Source organism: Bos taurus, chromosome X, assembly GCF_002263795.3.
Source record: "Bos taurus isolate L1 Dominette 01449 registration number 42190680 breed Hereford chromosome X, ARS-UCD2.0, whole genome shotgun sequence".
NCBI classification, from domain to species: Eukaryota; Metazoa; Chordata; class Mammalia; order Artiodactyla; family Bovidae; genus Bos; species Bos taurus.
In genome coordinates, this window is record NC_037357.1 from 128,982,184 (window position 1) to 129,001,310 (window position 19,127).

Below are 19,127 nucleotides of genomic sequence, written 5' to 3' on the forward strand. Positions count from 1 at the left end.
ACAGTCCATGGGGTCTCAAAGACTCGGACACGACTGAGCGACTTCACTTTCACTTTCACTTTCATGCAGACCTACACATCCAACTTCTTCCTAAACAATTCCCATTGAATGTCTCAAAGGTTCCATAAAGTCCACATGTCCAAACCAAGGTTTTAATACTTCCTTCAAATCCTGTTTCTGTTCTGCTGCTCCTATTTCATTATCACCAAACAAAAGCTAAGGCATCAACTCTAAGACTCTCTCTCCATCACCTACCGTATTCAGTCTTTACCTAGCCCTATTGATTTTCTCTCTCAAATATTTACCAAGTCTGTCCACTTCTTTCTGTCTCAGCCTCCATGACCCTAGTAGAGCTATCCTATCTCTTGCTTGGATTGCAGCAATAGTTACCTTACTTCTCTACCCGCACCAACAGCAGATCCTCCACCACTTCATTATTACACTGCAGCCAGAACAATTATTCAGAAATCAAAATCTGATTATGTCATGCCCTCTGATTAACATGATGACTCTCTATTGATATTTGGGCAGAACAAGTAAAGTACTTAACGTGATCTGAAAGTGCCACATGGTCTGGCCCATGCCTACATTTTCCTTCCGGAGAAGGCAATGGCACCCCACTCCAGTAGTCTTGCCTGGAAAATTCCATGGATGGAAGAGCCTGGTAGGCTGCAGTCCATGGGGTCGCTAAGAGTCAGACATGACTGAGTGACTTCACTTTCACTTTTCCCTTTCATGCATTGGAGAAGGAAATGGCAACCCACTCCAGTGTTCTTGCCTGGAGAATCCCAGAGACGGGGGAGCCTAGTGGGCTGCCGTCTATGGGGTCGCACAGAGTCGGACACGACTGAAGCGACTTGCAGCAGCAGCAGCAGCAGCACATTGTCCTTCATCTTATTCCTTCTCTTCTAACCATATTGGTCTTTTTTTAGTCCCTCACATTTGCCATTTTGCATAATCCCAGAGAGTGCTCATGCCTCTCATTTTGTCTTTTTTGCATATCTTATTTCTCAAATCTCTTTTCAAATGTCATTTCCTCAAGAAGGGCTTTCCTAACCTGCATGACTCTGTCAACTCTCCCTATTACAGATTTCTTTACTACTCAGCAACTTTGATTCAAAGAGCTTGTCACCATTGCATGTATACATGTGTACAATTATTGCTTAGATAATGAGCTTTGTGGGGCTTCCCTGATAGCTCAGCTGGTAAAGAATCTGCCTGTGATGTGGGAGACCTGGGTTCGATCCCTGAGTTAGGAAGATCCCCTGGAGAAGGGAAAGGCTACCCACTCCAGTATTCTGGCCTGGAAAATTCCATGGACTTGTATAGTCCATAGGGTCAGAAAGAGTCGGACACGACTGAGCAACTTTCATTTTCTCAGTGAGCTTTGTAATGGATGGGGGAGGGGAGGGCCTCTGGTTTTTTTCCTACCATAGTATATCCATCCATTCAATGTTAATGACAGGAATCATAATGGTATCGATGGTGATTAGAATGTAGTTTTTTGAAAGCACCCAAAAGTGCTGCTTGAAAAAACCAATATACTTAAATATGTATCATTCTGTCAAAAATTACTTGTTAAGGGATTAACAAGTTGAGAATATAATTATTTGAAAGAAAAGCCAGCTCAGTGGCTCGGGGGTCTATAGCATGAAATGAAAATACAAGTAGGAGACTATGAACCGGATGTCCTTAATTTAGGTACCACCTCTAACACTGATCAGTTACATGACCTTAGGCAAGTCATTTGAGCTTCACTGTCATAATATATAAAATATGGATGATAATATTGCTATATAAAATATAGAATACTCTTGAAAGTCTTATGAAATCATAGCTGACTGTGTGTTTTGGGTTCTTAATCTCAGTTCTTAGCATCTATTGACTGCTAAAATTCATGTTTTCACTCTGTCCCTTGGACAATTCCACTTTCAAGGAGAGTAAGTCTCTGGAGTTTGAAAAAGGTCATATTTGCAATGCAATGGAATCCTGAAGTCAAATCCACCTATGGTTCTAATTCACTAAATCACAGCTGGTTAAGGCATGTGGCACCCTCATTTTGTACTCATCAGAGAAATGAGAAGATTCTGACCCTTCCTATAACATCATAAGGATCAATACACAGTATTTGGTCTATATGATACTACATGTTTAAAGATTCTAAATAGATGTAAACAAAGAGATGTTTCTTATGAACATCAGTATCATTTGAACATAAGTATTGTTTACAGACATTGATACATTTCTAACATACATAGTGCTTTGTAGCACACAAACATACATACCATGTGTAGGCAGAACAATGATTTCTCACTATTTTTTCCAGTGAGGAATTTGTTGTTGTTGTTCATTCTCTCAGTTGTGTCTGACTCTGTGACCCCATGGACTGCAGCATGCTGGGCTTCCCTGTAAAGCTCATGTAAGTTGATCAATTCTCCCAAGTCCACATGACTGTTAAGTGACAAAGTCATCCTTTCTATATTCCCTATCCAGAGAACAGACTTATTTCTTATCATATTTTTCAAGTCACTGAGAAGCTACTATATACCCAACTATTTTAAAACTATGTTTATAATTCCATTGCAGTAATGCCCCTTTCTTGATGGAATTTTGGTCTCCATTAAATTCATACACACGAATGTCAAATGAAAAACCCATTATTAAGAGTTTCAAAGTCTATTTCCTTAGGAAAAGAGTTGAAAGATGTCTAATAGATCAATGTCCTGCATCAGGTTGCCTCATGAACTCTTACAGGTCTTCATGAAGAGACATGGTCCTTCTCAAATATGAGCATCCTGTCTTCCATTGAAAAGATGATGTAGTGATTAAGAAAGGAATCATTAATTTATAATTGACACCAACTGAGAAGCAGAGGTTTGAGGTAAATTAGGGCAAGAAGTTGTTTTACCAAATCTTTAGTTGCTTAAGGATGCTTCCTCACAGAAAATGATAAAGCCAATTTCACTTTGATAAAATGCACCTTCTGAATTTCAGGAGAAATTCTTCTGTATCCAAAAGACCTCACTAGAGGGCCCTAGGTTAGAATAGATTTCTGAGTGAGAAAATCTTTTGACATGAGCCTGCATGGTTATTATGATACTTGTTAAAATGTATAGCTTGTGAGATCAATGATTAGTGATTGCCATTTAAAACAATTTTTCTTTCTTTATTTTGGCTGAGCTGGGTCTTAGTTGCTGCGCAGGTGTTTCTCTAGTTGCGGGGAGTGCGGTGCATGGACTTCTCATTGCGGAGGCTTCTCTTGTTGTGGAGCACAGGCTCTAAAGCGCAGCCTTCAGTAGTATGGCACGTGGACTCAGTACTTTTGACTCCTGGGCTCCAGAGGATGGGCTCAATAGTTGTGGCCCACAGGCTTAGATGCCCTGTGGCATCTTAGATGGGATCTTCCTGGACCAGGGATCAAACCTGTGTCTCCTGCATTGGCAGGCGGATTCTTTACTACTGAGCCACCAGGGAAGCTCCTGCCATTTTTTGGGGGGGGAGGGGGGGTGCTATATGTAATATCTCAGGGATCAGATAGAGAGTCTGTCTCTTAAATCTTAGATCTCTAAGCTACCACTGCAGAGTCAGCAACTGGCTTTCAACTCGCATGGTCCTTCACTGGCCCTTTATGTCCTTCATCCCCTTGCAGTGGTTATATCGGAAATCAAAGGCACACTGTAGAGCCCATTGCATTGGGTTAAATAAATTGATAGGAGGGCTGGAATTTTAGCATGGAGGTAAAAAAATGAAGCATAGTTCGCACTGCTACTAGTATTCAGGACTTTAAAGCTGTTTTTAATGTCCAACATTGTCTACAGAGCAAGGATGCCTAAAGAGCTGATGTCACCCTACATTTATTCTTTTTAATTTTTAGAAATCCAGCTAAATTCTCTCTTCTTAATCTTGTGGTATGAATAAAGATGCCCCACATACAGAGAGGCAGGCTTCAAGACCATGAAGTGTAAATGTGAAATCACTGCTCTTGGTTCCATGCAGACAATTGGATGTCTGTCCAGAGCATTTCTGGATAAAATGACTTAGAAGTCAGAAAAATCATTTTATGATTGGAATTCTTCTGCTTATTAGTGCTCAATGTTTACAGACCACAAATGTGTCCAGCACTTGAAACAATTTCTATTTCCAGTGATGATTCATACAAATGATTGCTTCTCTGTTGGCTAATGTGAAAAATACAGCATTTCTTTTCATAAACATGAAGAAGGCAAACAATAATTTGGAGGATAAATCAAATATAGTCCCTCTTGAATGTATTAGAAAGGTTCCTTCTCTGGTACAATTCTAAAAATGAAAATAATGAATAACAATAAGATTGACTGCTGCAGTATCACTTGTCTTAGACTTTCCTAAGTTTGGTTCTGCAACTGATGCAAAAACCACTTCGACATCACCTTAGTTATTATTATACTCTTGCTGAAATTTTCTTTTGGGGAGTTCTCAGGCTTTAACTTTTCATTATTGACTTGATGATGCTTGCCCCCACCCATATAAAATGCCTCATCTAAGTTCACAGAAGACTGAAAAGAAGCTGATTTTGAAAGAGTGAATTATTTTCAGTTGGACAATAGCAATAGTTTTACATTTGCAAGTAATCTAGCACTTAGTAGTTGAAATGGAGTTCCATTCATTGTATTCAATGATGGCATTTTTATTATTGTTGTAAAGTGTAGTATAGATACTGACAGTAAAGAATATAGGTAATCAACAGTTCTGTCAATCAACCAGTCAACAAATATTAATCAAGCATTTACTATATACAAAATACTGTGTATTTCTCTGAAGATGAGGCAAAGTAATACAACAGTATTTTGATCCTCTAGAGACTTATGATCCATATGTGAAGGTAAGAAAAATAAATACTATGGAATCGGGTCTCTAGGTCAGGGTATCATCTGCAGAGATCAGCTTACTGACACCTAAGAGCTTCAAAATGTGGCATTCGCCTATGGATTCATCAGTTTAAACTTTGGTTATTAGCTTGGCTGGTTCACAAGATTAATCTTTTCTGTGCCCCAAGTATGTTAGGATGTGACGTACTAACTGTATATAATATAAACCTGACATAGAAACCACATAGAATGAAAATGTTGCTATCAGGCTGCCACGTAACCCATGTGGACTGAGTGATGTGTAAGCTTCTTGTGTGCACTTTGCCTGGAAAGTTTCATGATAAACAGGGATAAACCAGAAATTAGAGATATTAGAGGTATAGGATCTCTACCATATGGTTGAAATGTGAAAAAGTTGAGTAGATCCTATCTCAAATAGACTGATGGAGACATCTCAAGCTCTCAGACTACTCTTTTTCATGCTCTGTTTCTAATCAACTCCACTGCTAATTAATAGGGCTTTCCAGCTGGCGCAGTGGTAAAGAATCCACCTGCCAATGCAGGAGATGCAGGTTCGATCCCTGGATTGCGAAGATCCCCTGGAGGAGTAAATGGCAACTCATTCCAGTATTCTTGCCTGGGAAATATGAACAGAGGACCCTGGCAGGCTTCACTCCATGGGGTCACAAAGAGTTGGATGCGACTGAGCTCTCACTCATAGGCCAGGCTGATTAATACTTTAAGTTGCTTTTTGAAAATGGTATATTATGAAGTATTACATTTTTATTAAAATATGTATGTGAAATATTCATAGAATATGCAGAATAATGATAAAACAAATTTCTATGTAACCACATATGGTGTAAGACATAGAAAACCAAAACTTCTGAAGCCCCCTGAATGCTAATCTAAGATCTCATCATATTCTTGCTTTGCTTTATTATCTAACACACACATACACACATATTGTGTAGTTTCTCATGTTTTGATGCATACGTAAATTGAATGAGATTGTATTTTTCTGTGACTTATTTTGTTTGGTCCATATTATGTTATTGCACGTAGCAAGAAGTCATTCATTTTCACACCATATTGCTCTGTTCTCTGAGCGTTTCACAATTTATTCATCCGTTCCACTGCTGATGGATGGGCTTTTGGGTTGTTGCCAGGTGCTTTGCTATGATAAATACTGCTGTGTAATATTCTTCTTCACTTCTTTTCCCGTACATGTGCATATTTGGAGGGAGAGTTACTGAATCCTAAGGTACACACAACTTCATTTCATTGGCTGATACCACGTTGTCTCTTACAGTGTTCTAATAATTGGTACTCTCACCATAGGAGAGAAAGTTTCTGGTTTCTTTATATGCTCAGCAACATTTGGCATTGTCAGACTTCTTAATTTCTGCCAATGTTAAATAGCATCTCATTGTGCTTTTAGTCTGTATATGTTTATTTATCTAATTATTAATGAGCCTGAATACCTTTTCAATATGTTTACTGACCATTTGTGTTATATCTATGAAAAATCTGTTTCTTTCTTTTGAAAACTATTCAATTAGGTTGTTTCTTTTTCCTTATTTACGTGTAAAATCTATTTTCTAGCAATCTTTTGCTAGTAATATATGTTACAGATATCTTTTTTTAAATTTCTTAAATTTTATTTTATTTTTAAACTTTACATAATTGCATTAGTTTTGCCAAATATTTACAGATACCTTTTTCCAGTTTCTGGCTTTTCACATTTATTGCACTGTTGTTGTTGTTCAGTCATCAAGTTGTGTCTGACTCTTTGTGACCCCATGGACTGCAACATACCAGGCTGGCCTATTCTTCACCATCTCCTGGAGTTTGCACAAATTCATGTCCATTGAGTTGGTGATGTTATCCAACCATCTTATCCTCTGCCACCCCCATGTCCTCATGCCCTCAATCTTTACCACCATCAGAGTCTTTTCCAACGAGTCAGCTCTTTGCATCAGATGGCCAAAGTATTAAAGTTTCTGCTTCAGCAACAGTCCTTCCGATGGATATTCAGGGTTGATATCCTTTAGGATTGACTGGTTTGATCTCCTTGCTGTCCAAGGGACTCTCAGGAGTCTTCTCCAGCACTATAATTAGAAAGCATGAGTTCTTCACCTGTCAATATTCTTTATGGTCCAACTCTCACATACATACATGACTACTGGAAAAACTATAGCTTTGACTAGACAGACCTTGGTCACAAAGTGATGTCTCTGCTTTTTAATATGATGTCTAGGTTTGTCATAGCGTCCCTTCCAAGGAGCAAGTGGATTTTAATTTCATGGCTGTAGTCACCATCTGCAGTGATTTTGGAGCCCAAGAAAATAAAATCTGTCACTGTTTCCCCCTTTTTAACTCTTCTATTTTCTGTGACGTGATGGGACCTGATGCCATGATCTTAGTTTTTTTAATGTTGAGTTTCAAGCCAGCTTTTCCACTCTCCTCTTTCACCCTCATCAGTTCAGTTCAGTTCAGTCACTCAGTCATGTCCAAGTCCTTGTGACCCCTTGGACTGAAGCATGCCAGACTTCCCTGTCCATCACCAACTCCCAGAGCTTGCTCAAACTCATGTTGAGTGGGTGATGCCATCCAACCATCTCATCCTCTGTCATCCCCTTCACCTGTCTTCAATCCTTCCCAGCATCAGTGTCTTTTCCAATGAGTCAGTTCTTCACATCAGGTGGCCAGAATATTGGAGCTTCAGCTTTAACATCAGTCCTTCCAATGAATATTCAGGACTTATTTCCTTTAGGATTGACTGGTTTGATCTCCTTGCAATCCAAGGCACTCTCAAGAGTATTCTCCAACACCACAGTTCAAAAACATCAATTCTTCAGTGCTCAGCTTTCTTTATACTCCAACTCTCACGATCAGTCCTGGGTGTTCATTGGAAGGACTGATGTTGAAGCTGAAACTCCAATCCTTTGGTCACCTGATGTGAAGAGCTGATTCATTTGAAAAGACCCTGTGCTGGGAAAGATTGAAGGCAGGAAGAGAAGGGGATGACAGAAGATGAGATGGTTGGTCGCATCACTGACTCAATGGACATGAGTTTGGGTAAACTCCGGGAATTGGTGATGGACAGGAAGGCCTGGTGTGCTGCAGTCCATGAGGTTGCAAAGAGTTGGACATGACTGAGTGACTGAACTGAAGTGAACTCACATCCATACATGACTACTGGAAAAACCATAGCTTTGATTAGATGAACCTTTGTCAGCAAAGTAATGTATTTGCTTTTTAATATGCCCTTTAGTTCCTTTTCACTTTCTGCTATTAGAGTGGTATCATCTGCATGTCTGAGGTTGTTAATATTTTTCCTGGAAATCTTGATTCCAGCTTGTCATCATCCAGCCTGGCATTTTGCATGATGTACCCTGTATATAAGTTAAACAAGCAGGGTGACAATATACAGCCTTGACATACTCCTTTCCCAATTTGGAACCAGTCCATTGTTCCATGTCTGGTTCTAACTGTTGCTTCTTGACCTGAATACAGGTTTCTTAGAAGACAGGTAAGGTGGTCTGGTACTCCCAATTCTTTAAGAATGTTCCACAGTTTGTTGTGATCCACATAGTCAAAGGCTTTAGTGTAGCCAATGAATCAGAAGAATTTCTGGAATTTTCTCCCTTTCTCTATGATCCAATAAATGTTGGCAATTTGATCTCTTGTTCTTCTGCCTTTTGTAAACCTAACTTGTACATCTGGAAGTTCTTGGTTCACAAACTGCTGAAACCTAACTTGAAGGATTTTGAGCATAACTACACTAGCATGTTAAATGAGCACAATTGTATGGTAGTTTGAACATTCTTTAGGACTGGAATGAAAACTGACCTTTTCCAGTCCTGTGGCTCACTGCTGAGTTTTCCAAATTTGCTGACATATTTTGTGTAGCACTTAAACAGTCATCATCTTTTATGAAATTAAATAGCTCATGTGGAATTTCATCACTTCCACCAGCTTTGTTCATAGTAATGCTTCTTAAGGGCCACTTGACGTCACACTCCAGGATATCTGGCTCTAGGTGAGTGACCACACCATCATGGTTATCCAGGTCATTAAATCTTTTTTGTGTATAGTTCTTCTGTGTATTCTTGCCACTCTTCTTAACCTCTTCTGCTTCTATTAGGTCCTTTCTCTTTCTGTCCTGTATCATGCCCATCCTTGCATTAAATGTTCCCTGATAGCTCCAATTTTCTTGAAGAGATCTCTAGTCATTCCCATTTTGTTGTTTTCCTCTATTTCTTTGCATAGTTCACTTAACAAGTCTTTCTTATCTCTCCTTGCTATTCTCTGGATCTCTACATTCAGTTGGATACATCTTTCCCTTTCTCCCTTGCCTTTCACTTCTCTTCTTTTCTCCACTATTTGTAAAGCCTCCTCAGACAACCACTTTGTCTTCTTGCATTTCTTTTTCTTGGAGATGGTTTTGGTCACCACCTCTTTTACAGTGTTATAAACCTCCATCCATAGATCTTTAAGCACTCTGTCTACCAGACCTAAGGCTTCCGTGGTGGCTCAGATGGTAGAGTCTGCCTGCAATGTGGGAGATCCGGGTATGATCCCTGGGTCAGGAAGATCCCCTGGAGAAGGAAATGGCAACCCATTTCAGTATTCTTGCTTGGAAAATCCCATGGATGTTGGAGGCTACAGTCCATGGGGCTGCAAAGAGTTGGACATGACTGAGCAATTATTTCTTTCACCAGATCTAACCCTTTGAATTTATTCATCTTCTCTACTATATAATCATAAGGGATTTGATTTAGATCATACCTGAATGGCCTACTGATTTTGCCTACTTTCTTCAGCTTAAGCTTGAATTTTGCAATAATGAGCTGATCTGAGCTGCAGTCAGCTCCAGGTCTTGTTTTTGCAGAATGTATAGAGCTTCTCCATCTTTGGCTACAAAGAATATAAACAATCTTATTTCGGTATTTACCACCTGGTGATGTCCTTGTGTGGAGTTGTTTCTTGGGTTTGTGGAAAAAAGTGTGTTCTCTTGATAAAACTCCGTTAACCTTTATGGCCCTGCATGGTATGGCTCATAGCTTCACTGAGTTGTGCAAGCCCTTTTGCCATGACAAGCCTGTGATCTATGAAGGGGTTATTGTATTACTAATATAAATTTATTAATATTCCCCTTATGCTTTTTGTTATTTTTGGCTTACAAGTATCAATATTGTGATAATGCAGATGTGTTCTTCTATTATCTTCTAAGTTTCTAATGTTATGCACACTTAAAATAATTAATACCTAGAGCAAATGTTGTCTATTTTAATTGTCTATGTGACTGTCATGCACATTTAGTTGTTAATTGATGGGTGTAGATCATATATGAAAACAGAAATTGGATGCTGTCCTTCTAAGGATTTGGAAATTAAAATGTCCTATGATATTAGCATAGCACATCATAGCCCAATTTTGCAAAGGCACTTAAAAAGATAAAATGGCTGCTAATCCAAAAAAGACTTAAATGTTGTTCTGATAATGTGTGATTGTATAATATGTACCCCCAAACTTTTATGGTTTAAAATAGCTATTAGTAATGGATAAAGAAGTTGTGGTACATATACACAATGGAATATTACTCAGTCATAAAAAGGAACCCATTTGAGTCAGTTCTAATGAGGTGGATGAATCTAGAGCCTATTACACAGAGTGAAGTGAGTCAGAAAGAGAAAGATAAATATCGTATACTAATGCATATATACAGAATCTAGAAAGATGGCACCAAAGAATTTATTTGCAGGGCAGCAATGGAGAAACAGACATAGAGAACAGACTTATAACACAGGGAGAGGGGAGGAGAGGGTGAGATGTATATAGAGAGAAACATGGAAACTTACACTTATGTAAAATAGATAACCAATGGGAACTTGCTGTATGTCTCAGGAAACTCAAACAGGGGCTGTGTATCAATCTAGAGGGGTGGGATGGGGAGAGAGATGGGAGGGAGGTTCGAGAGGGAGGGGATATATGTATACGGGAACTCCTTATTGCCAAATTCAGACTTAAATTGAAGAAAGTAGGGGAAACCACTAGACTATTCAGGTATGACCTAAATCAAATCCCTATGATTATACAGTGGAAGTGAGAAATAGATTTTTTTTAATTAATTTTATTTTATTTTTAAACTTTACATAATTGTATTAGTTTTGCCAAATATCAAAATGAATCCACCACAGAAATAGATTTAAGGGACTAGATCTGATAAGACAGAGTGCCTAATGAACTATGGACGGAGGTTCGTGACATTGTACAGGAGACGGATCAAGACCATCCCCATCAAAAAGAAATGCAAAAAAGCAAAATGGCTGTCAGAGGAGGTCTTACAAATAGCTGTGAAAAGAAGAGAAGCAAAAAGTAAAGGGGAAAAGGAAAGATATAAGCATCTGAATGCAGAGTTCCAAAGAATAGCAAGGAGAGATAAGAAAGCCTTCCTCAGCGATCAATGCAAAGAAATAGAGGAAAACAACAGAAAGGGAAAGACTAGAGATCTCTTCAAGAAAATTAGAGATACCAAGGGAACATTTCATGCAAAGATGGGCTCGATAAAGGACAGAAATGGTAGGGACCTAACAGAAGCAGAAGATAGCAAGAAGAGGTGGCAAGAAAACACAGAAGAACTGTACAAAAAAGAGTTTCACAACCCAGATTATCACGATGGTGTGATCACTCACCTAGAACCAGACATCCTGGAATGTGAAGTCAAGTGGGCCTTAGGAAGCATCACTACAAACAAAGCTAGTGGAGGTGATGGAACTCGAGTTGAGCTATTTCAAATCCTAAAAGATGATGCTGTTAAAGTGCTGCACTCAACATGCCAGAAAATTTGGAAAACTCAGCAATGGCCACAAGACTGGAAAAGGTCAGTTTTCATTCCAATCCCAAAGAAAGGCAATGCCATAGAATGCTCAAACTACTGCACAATTGCACTCATCTCACACACCAGCAAAGTAATGCTCAAAATTTTCCAAGCCAGGAATATCAATAACCTCAGATATGCAGATGACACCACCCTTATGGCAGAAAGTGAAGAGGAACTAAAAAGCCTATTGATGAAAGGGAAAGAGGAGAGTGAATAAGTTGGCTGAAAGCTCAACATTCAGAAAACTAAGATCATGATATCTGGTCCCATTACTTCATGGGAAATAGATGGGGAAACAGTGGAAACAGTGTCAGACTTTATTTTTTGGGGCTCCAAAATCACTGCAGATGGTGATTGCAGCCATGAAATTAAAAGACACTTGCTCCTTGGAAGGAAAGTTATGACCAACCTAGACAGCATATTAAAAAGCAGAGACATCACTTTGCCAACAAAGGTCCATCTAGTCAAGGCTATTGTTTTTCCAGTGGTCATGTATGAATGTGAGAGTTGGACCACAAAAAAAACTAGCACTGGGATTTAGAAAGATGGTAACAATAACCCTGTGTACGAGACAGCAAAAGAGACACTGATGTATAGATCAGTCTTATGGACTCTGTGGGAGAGGGAGAGGGTGGGAAGATTTGGGAGAATGACATTGAAACATGTAAAATATCATGTAGGAAATGAGATGCCAGTCCAGGTTTGATGCACGATACTGGATGCTTGGGGCTAGAGCACTGGGACGACCCAGAGGGATGGTATAGGGAGGGAGGAGGGAGGAGGGTTCAGGATGGGGAACACATGTATACCTGTGGCGGATTCATTTTGATATTTGGCAAAACTAATACAATTATGTAAAGTTTAAAAATAAAAATTAAAAGAAAAAAAAAAAACTAGCACTGAAGAACTGATGCTCTTGAACTGTGGTGTTGGAGAAGACTCTTGAGAGTCCCTTGGACAGCAAGTAGATCAAACCAGTCCATCCTAAAGGAAATCAGTCCTGAATATTCATTGGAAGGACTGATGCTGAAGGTGAAACTCCAGTACTTTGGCCACCTGATGCAGAGAACTGACTCGTTGGAAAAGACCCTGATGCTGGGAAGGATTGAAGGTGGGAGGAGAAGGGGACGACAGAGGATGAGGTGGTTGGATGGCATCACCGACTCGATGGACATGAGTTTGAGCAAGCTCCACGAGTTGGTGATGGACAGGGAAGCCTGGCGTGCTGCAGTCCATGGGGTCACAAGGAGTCAAACACGACTGATGCAACAAACTGAACTGTACTGAAGACCCAGTCAGCCAAATGTGTGTGTGTGTGTGTGTATTTAAAAAAGAGATAAAAGAGAAGTAAAATGTAGAGGTAAATAGTATTTCAAAAAAAGAGAAAATGACTGCAGAAGGAAGGTATAAGATACAAGTAAAAGTAGTGAACATAGAAATTGCTATATAGATTGGTAAATATGAATAAATAATATCAGTACCAGTTTTATCCAGACCTACATGACCTTCTAGAACTAACACCAAAAAAAGATGTCCTTTTTCATCATAGATGGGATTTCCCAGTGTCTCAGTTGGTAAAGAATCTGCCTGCAATTCAGGAGACCTGGGTTTGATCCCTGGGTAGGGAAGATCTTCTGGAGAAGGAAATGGCAACTCATTCCAGTACTCTTGCCTGGAGAATTCCATGGACAGAGGAACCGGGCAGGCTACAGTCTGTGTTTTCGCAAAGAGTCGTACACAACTGAATGATTATCTTTTCATCATAGGCGATTGGAATACAAAAGTAGGAAGTCAGGAGCTACCTGGAGTAACAGGCTAACAGAGTTAGTCTGGGCAATGGCTAACAGAGTTTTGTCAAGAGAACACACTGGTCATAACAAACACCCAGACGACTCTACACATGGACATCACCAGATGGTCATACCGAAATCTGACTATATTATTTGCAGCTAAAGATGGAGATGCTCTATGCAGTCAGCAAAAACAAGACCAGGAGCTGACTGTGGCTCAGATCATGAACTCCTTATTGCAAAATTCAGACCTAAATTGAAGAAAGTAGGGAAAACCTCTAGGCCATACATCACTTGGCCAACAAAAGTCCATATAATGAAAACTATTGTTGTTCCAGTACAGATGTGAGAGTTGGATCATAAAGAAGGCTGAAGAGCACTGAAGAATTGATGCTTTCAAGTTGTGGTGCTGGAGAAGACTCTTGAGAGTCCCTTAGACAGCAAGAAGATCAAACCAGTCAATCCAAAAGGAAATCAACCCTGAACATTCATTGGAAGGACTGATGCTGAAGTTCTAATCCTTTGGCCACCTGACATGAAGAACTGACTCATAAAAAAGACCCTGACACTGGGAAAGATTGAAGACAGGAGGAACAGGGGGTGACAGAGGATGGGATGGTTTGATAGTATCACTGACTCAAGGGACATGAATTTTCGCAAACTCCAAGAGATAGTGAAGGACACGATAGCCTGGCATGCTGCAGTCCATGGGGTCACAGAGAATCAGACACGACTTAGTGACTGAACAACAACAACAACAAATGTTAATTTGAGACAAAAGTAAGTTTTAAAGTGAAAAAAAATCTTACTACAGAGAGCCAGGAATAGTACCCATATCATCTGGATTAAAGCTACACTATGACACCCCACTGGAATAGAACAGAAAGAAAATTTAAGATGAAGACGAGCAGAGTTAATAAAGGAAGTAGAAAGTCAGAGGGGCATCCTGACAAGTTATTAAATGCTAGGGGGAAAAAAGTTAAATAGGATTAATGTATTCAACATAGTCATCAAAAGTTTCTCTTCACCTCCTCCTCCTCATCATCCTTCCCTTTTCCCTCTCTTCCTCCTCTCACCCCACTCCACCACTTAACTCCAGGTTCTCAGAGACCAAGATGCTGGAATTAGTTCACTTCATATAAGAATGTAAAAGGACGATGTAATTCTTGCCCTCAAGAATATAAAGTCTGTTGTCTAAAATATGCCAGAGATGGTTTATCTCTGTGTTTTAGGACAGTCATATAGTAGCCATGGATGGATCTAGGATACATAAATGATGGGAAATCCTGGTAAATTGGATGGAAAAAATGGATGGAGTCTCCATTAAGAGAACCTTCAAAAAAACATGTGGGTCAGTCATAAACCTTATTTCCCTCCAGGCTTGTACATTTATGGCACGTGATATTGAGAATTGAGAAGATGGATATCCAAATTCTAGTTCCTGCTTACTAGCTCTAAAATCATAGACAAATTACTCTGCACTCCATTTTCCATTCAATAAAATAGGAGATGTGTCACCTTCCTTGTCTACCACCCCTGTTTGGGTTAGTGGGCCATATAAACTTTGAGGACTCCAGCTATGTAAGCTATTGTTATTCTTGAATAAATGCTTCCACTATCACAGTCACATGAGGCCATTTATATATAATAGTTTACTTAATTCTGAGGAGAGGATGGTGGCCTTCCCAGGTGGCTCAGTGGTAAAGAATCTGCCTGCCAATTCAGGAGATGTGAGTTCAACCTCTCTGTCAGGGGAAAATCCCCTGGAGAAGGAAATGGCAACCCACTCCAGTATCCTTGCCTGGAGAATCCCATGGACAGAGGAGCCCGGCTGGCTATAGTCCGTGGGGTCTCAAAGAGTCGGATGACTGAGCAACTGAGCACAAGGAGAGGATTATAATTTGTATTCAGTGTTTCACATTAGTTTAGGAAAACATGGAAAAAAAGATATTTTTCATTGATGATGGATAGTGTATACAAAATATTTGTAGGTGAAGAAAGCAAGATCCTATTATTTTTCAGATGGGAAATTATCATATGAGCTTCTGAAAAGAAAACCTAATTCAACTTTAAAGTTCCTAACTTTAATAATAAAAGCATGTTGAATAATCATGCCAAATGACTTGGATCAATTGCTAAATATGAATGAGGGGAGAATTAAATTGACACAAAGGGTGCTTGCTTCAGCAGCACATATACTAAAATTGGAACGATACAGAGAAGATTAGCATGGCCCCTGCGCAAGGATGACACGCAAATTCGTCAAGCGTTCCATATTTTTTTAAAAAAATTGACACAAAGGAAAGATTTTCTTGTCAGAGAAAAATTTGTGAAGAGAGCTAGAGATAATTTAATGTAATCATAAGACTGACTCTGGAAAATACTGAGTTGTGTTTGCTTCTTGACCAGCACACCAAGAAATGTAATCAACTAAAGAGATGGAAACAATTGAGTAACCATTTTTCTTTCTCCTTTTAAGGAAAACTGTTTTTGTTATGGAATGCAGTGCTTTCAAGATAAGGCCAAATTATATTGTAAAACTAAATCAGTTTTTAAGTAAATACTAGAAAAATCTAGTTGCACAGGCTCCCATCATATATTTAGAAAATAAGCTTTTCTGTTTATTTATAGGTTACCATAAAGAAAGGGTAAATGCAATTGTCAGTGTCATGTATACAAAGTCACATTGATACAGATAAAAATGAAAATAAAATGTGAATAATGGATGGTAAATCATTTTCTTTGGTCTCCAGAAGCCACTTAAAAATTGAAATGAAAGGCTGCCATGATTAATCTTTTAATATTTAATATATAAGGACATTGAAAGCAATCTTAATGTGGACTTAAGACCCCTTGATTCCACTGTGTTGAACAGACCTATTATCCTCAGGGGCATGTCCTTTCACCATGGAGTCATAGCTTTTTGCACCAGGATTTCATACACCTACTTTCCATTTCCGTCTGGCAATCCATTCTCTTCCCAGTATCTCCTCATCAAGAATCTATAGGGCCATTGGGCACTCTCTTTTCCTTGTGTGTCCCTCCAGCTTCTGGAGACTGTTGACAATGGGCTACACAAATTAGGTTTTATTGACAACTGGTTTCCAGGTGATTTCAGCCAATAGGCATCAGCAGGAGATCGGAGTTGGGAAGCAAAGTGAGTTGGAATATTTATTCCATCAGCCCCCTCCAAACTGAGCAGAAATTTGCTAGTGGCTTTTTTTTTTTTTGAAGCCAAATTCAAAGAGATAGAAAATAGATGAGTGTTTCCCAGCAACTTAGGAGAGAGGAAAATGGGGAGTGATTGCTAATGCATATGGGGCTTTCAGTTCAGTTCAGTTCAGTTCAGTCGCTCAGTCGTGTCCGACTCTTTGTGACCCCATGAATCGCAGCACGCCAGGCCTCCCTGTCCATCACCATGGGGCTTTGGTGAGTGCTAAAAATATTCTTGAGTTGGATAGTAGTGATAGTTGCAACACTTTGCAAATATGCTAAGGCCATTTAATTGTGTATATCAAAAGGGTGAATTTTATGATGTGTGATTTATATCTCAATTGAAAATGGATAGAAAATATACAATGGAATATTATTCAGGCATAAAGAAGAATGAAATCTTACCATTTGCAGCAATAAGGATGGACCTTGAAGGCATTATGCTACGTGAAATGTCAGACAGAGAAAGACAAATACCATATGATGTCACTTACATGTGGAATTAAAAAAAAAACGAGTTCATGAATACAGAGAATAGATTGGTGGTTTCCAGAAGTGGGGGGAGGAGGCAATGGGTGAAGGAGGTCAAAACTACAAGCTTCCAGTTATAAAATAAATAAGTCATGGGGATAAAATATACAGCAAGGTGTCTATAGTTAACACTAGTATATTACATATTTGCTATTATAATAATAATACTGTATTGCAAGTTGCTAAGAGGGTGGATCTTAAAAATTCCCATGATAAGAAAAAAATGTTGTAACTATGTATGGTAAAAGATGTTACCTAGACTTATTGTGGTGATCATTTCACAGTGTGTGTAAATATTGAATTATTATGTTGGACACATGAAGTTGGACACATAGTTGTATGTTAAGTATACCTCAATAAGAAATGGATAGAAAAGTTGCAAACCAAACTTTTATAGCACAAAACAAAAAATATGGATAAACAAAAGAGGAAAGACTAAAAAATTAAAAATCATAACATAAAAATTGCAGATGAAGAAAAATGTATCATTTATATCAGTTAAAGTACATGAACAGAAAGGACACACACACATACACACACACACATACACACTCAAACACACACACACAGAGTTCCTGGGAACTGTTTTGCAAGGTACTTGCTCTTCTTCCTTATCAGCTTTAGTACATGTTTTCTATGCTGTATTATGACTTTGCACTTGATTTTAAATTAATATTATTTAATTAGGTGTAAGACATATTGCATGTAAAGATGACAGAGAAATTCATTCTTTATACTTTTCATAGCTTTTAGTCCAGAAAGAGGCATTAGTTAGGAGCAAGATTTGAAATTTTAGCTCATTATTTCTTGATTTGCTTCTTTTCCTTTCTAGCCTTTCTTATTTTCTTCCAATCTTAACCAATGCTTTCATCCCTATTTTTCTCCTGAACCCAATTCTTAACCCTTTAAGTCCTCAGCATCCCTTTCTAAAGCCACTAAATTAGATTATTGATGACAAACAAAAGGACTCAGAGTTTATGAGTCTGCAAGTCCTTTGCTTTCTCAGTATAACAAAGTCTGAATTTTTCAACCTTCAGGGTACAGCATAGAGCTCATCTTAGACATTCTTTTTGGCTGATCAAAGAAAGGAGGTCAACTTACTTGGAAAGTGCTTTCATGTTTACTTAAACTAAACACTGTTGTTAGTTCTCTTGCTGTATTTTAAAAAATTCAAGTGAAAGATGCTCAAGGGTCATATAGTACATGAGGCTGTTGAAACAGGGAGGATAAAGATGAGACTGGAATGGATTTTTAGTACCAGATTCCACTTTGGCTTTATACTTCAATCTATTGCAGTAATGTCTCCTTTCGTACTCCTGAGAGTCAGCTTAGGTTCTTCAAGACATGGCCAGAACACATTCTGTAGAGGAAGATAGAGGGAGGACCTATTTGCCCATAGGAGAAGGGTCCAATTCTATTCTCATGGTAATAAGCTTAAGAGGCACCACTATATCCCCCGCTTTAGGGAAGAGTGAGAGCAGTAAGGGGTAACTCAGTCCCATGGAGTCTGGGGAGGGGGGCATTGTGGGGCCACAGCATTTATGGAGGGCATGGCAATTGTTTCTGATGTCATCTCTGCCGCATGCTATAGTAGAATGAGCCTTGAACTCTATGGTTATGTTTGAATCCTGTTTCAGTCATTTATTCGAACCAGACATGGTGGGTGGAACCAGATTTCTGGAGGGATTCTAGCTTTGGCGACCTTGGAGTTATGTATTCATCCAACAAATATTTTATTGAGTGCCTACTATGTTCCAGGCTCTATTCTGGACATGGAATATATTTTAAAAACTGGGAGTAATATGGAGTCTCTAACCTCACCAAATTTACCATGACTTTGGAGGCTAGCCCCCTCTC

The 19,127-nt window shown here is 39.0% G+C and overlaps 1 non-coding gene across 1 annotated transcript; it reads left to right on the top strand.

Annotated features, from left to right (window-relative positions):
* Nucleotides 1–15,700: 15,700 nt before the first annotated feature.
* Nucleotides 15,701–15,807, top strand: LOC112445289 (U6 spliceosomal RNA). The gene has a single exon (XR_003033646.1). It is a non-coding gene; the product is annotated as a U6 spliceosomal RNA (small nuclear RNA).
* The last annotated feature ends 3,320 nt before the right edge of the window (nt 15,808–19,127 follow it).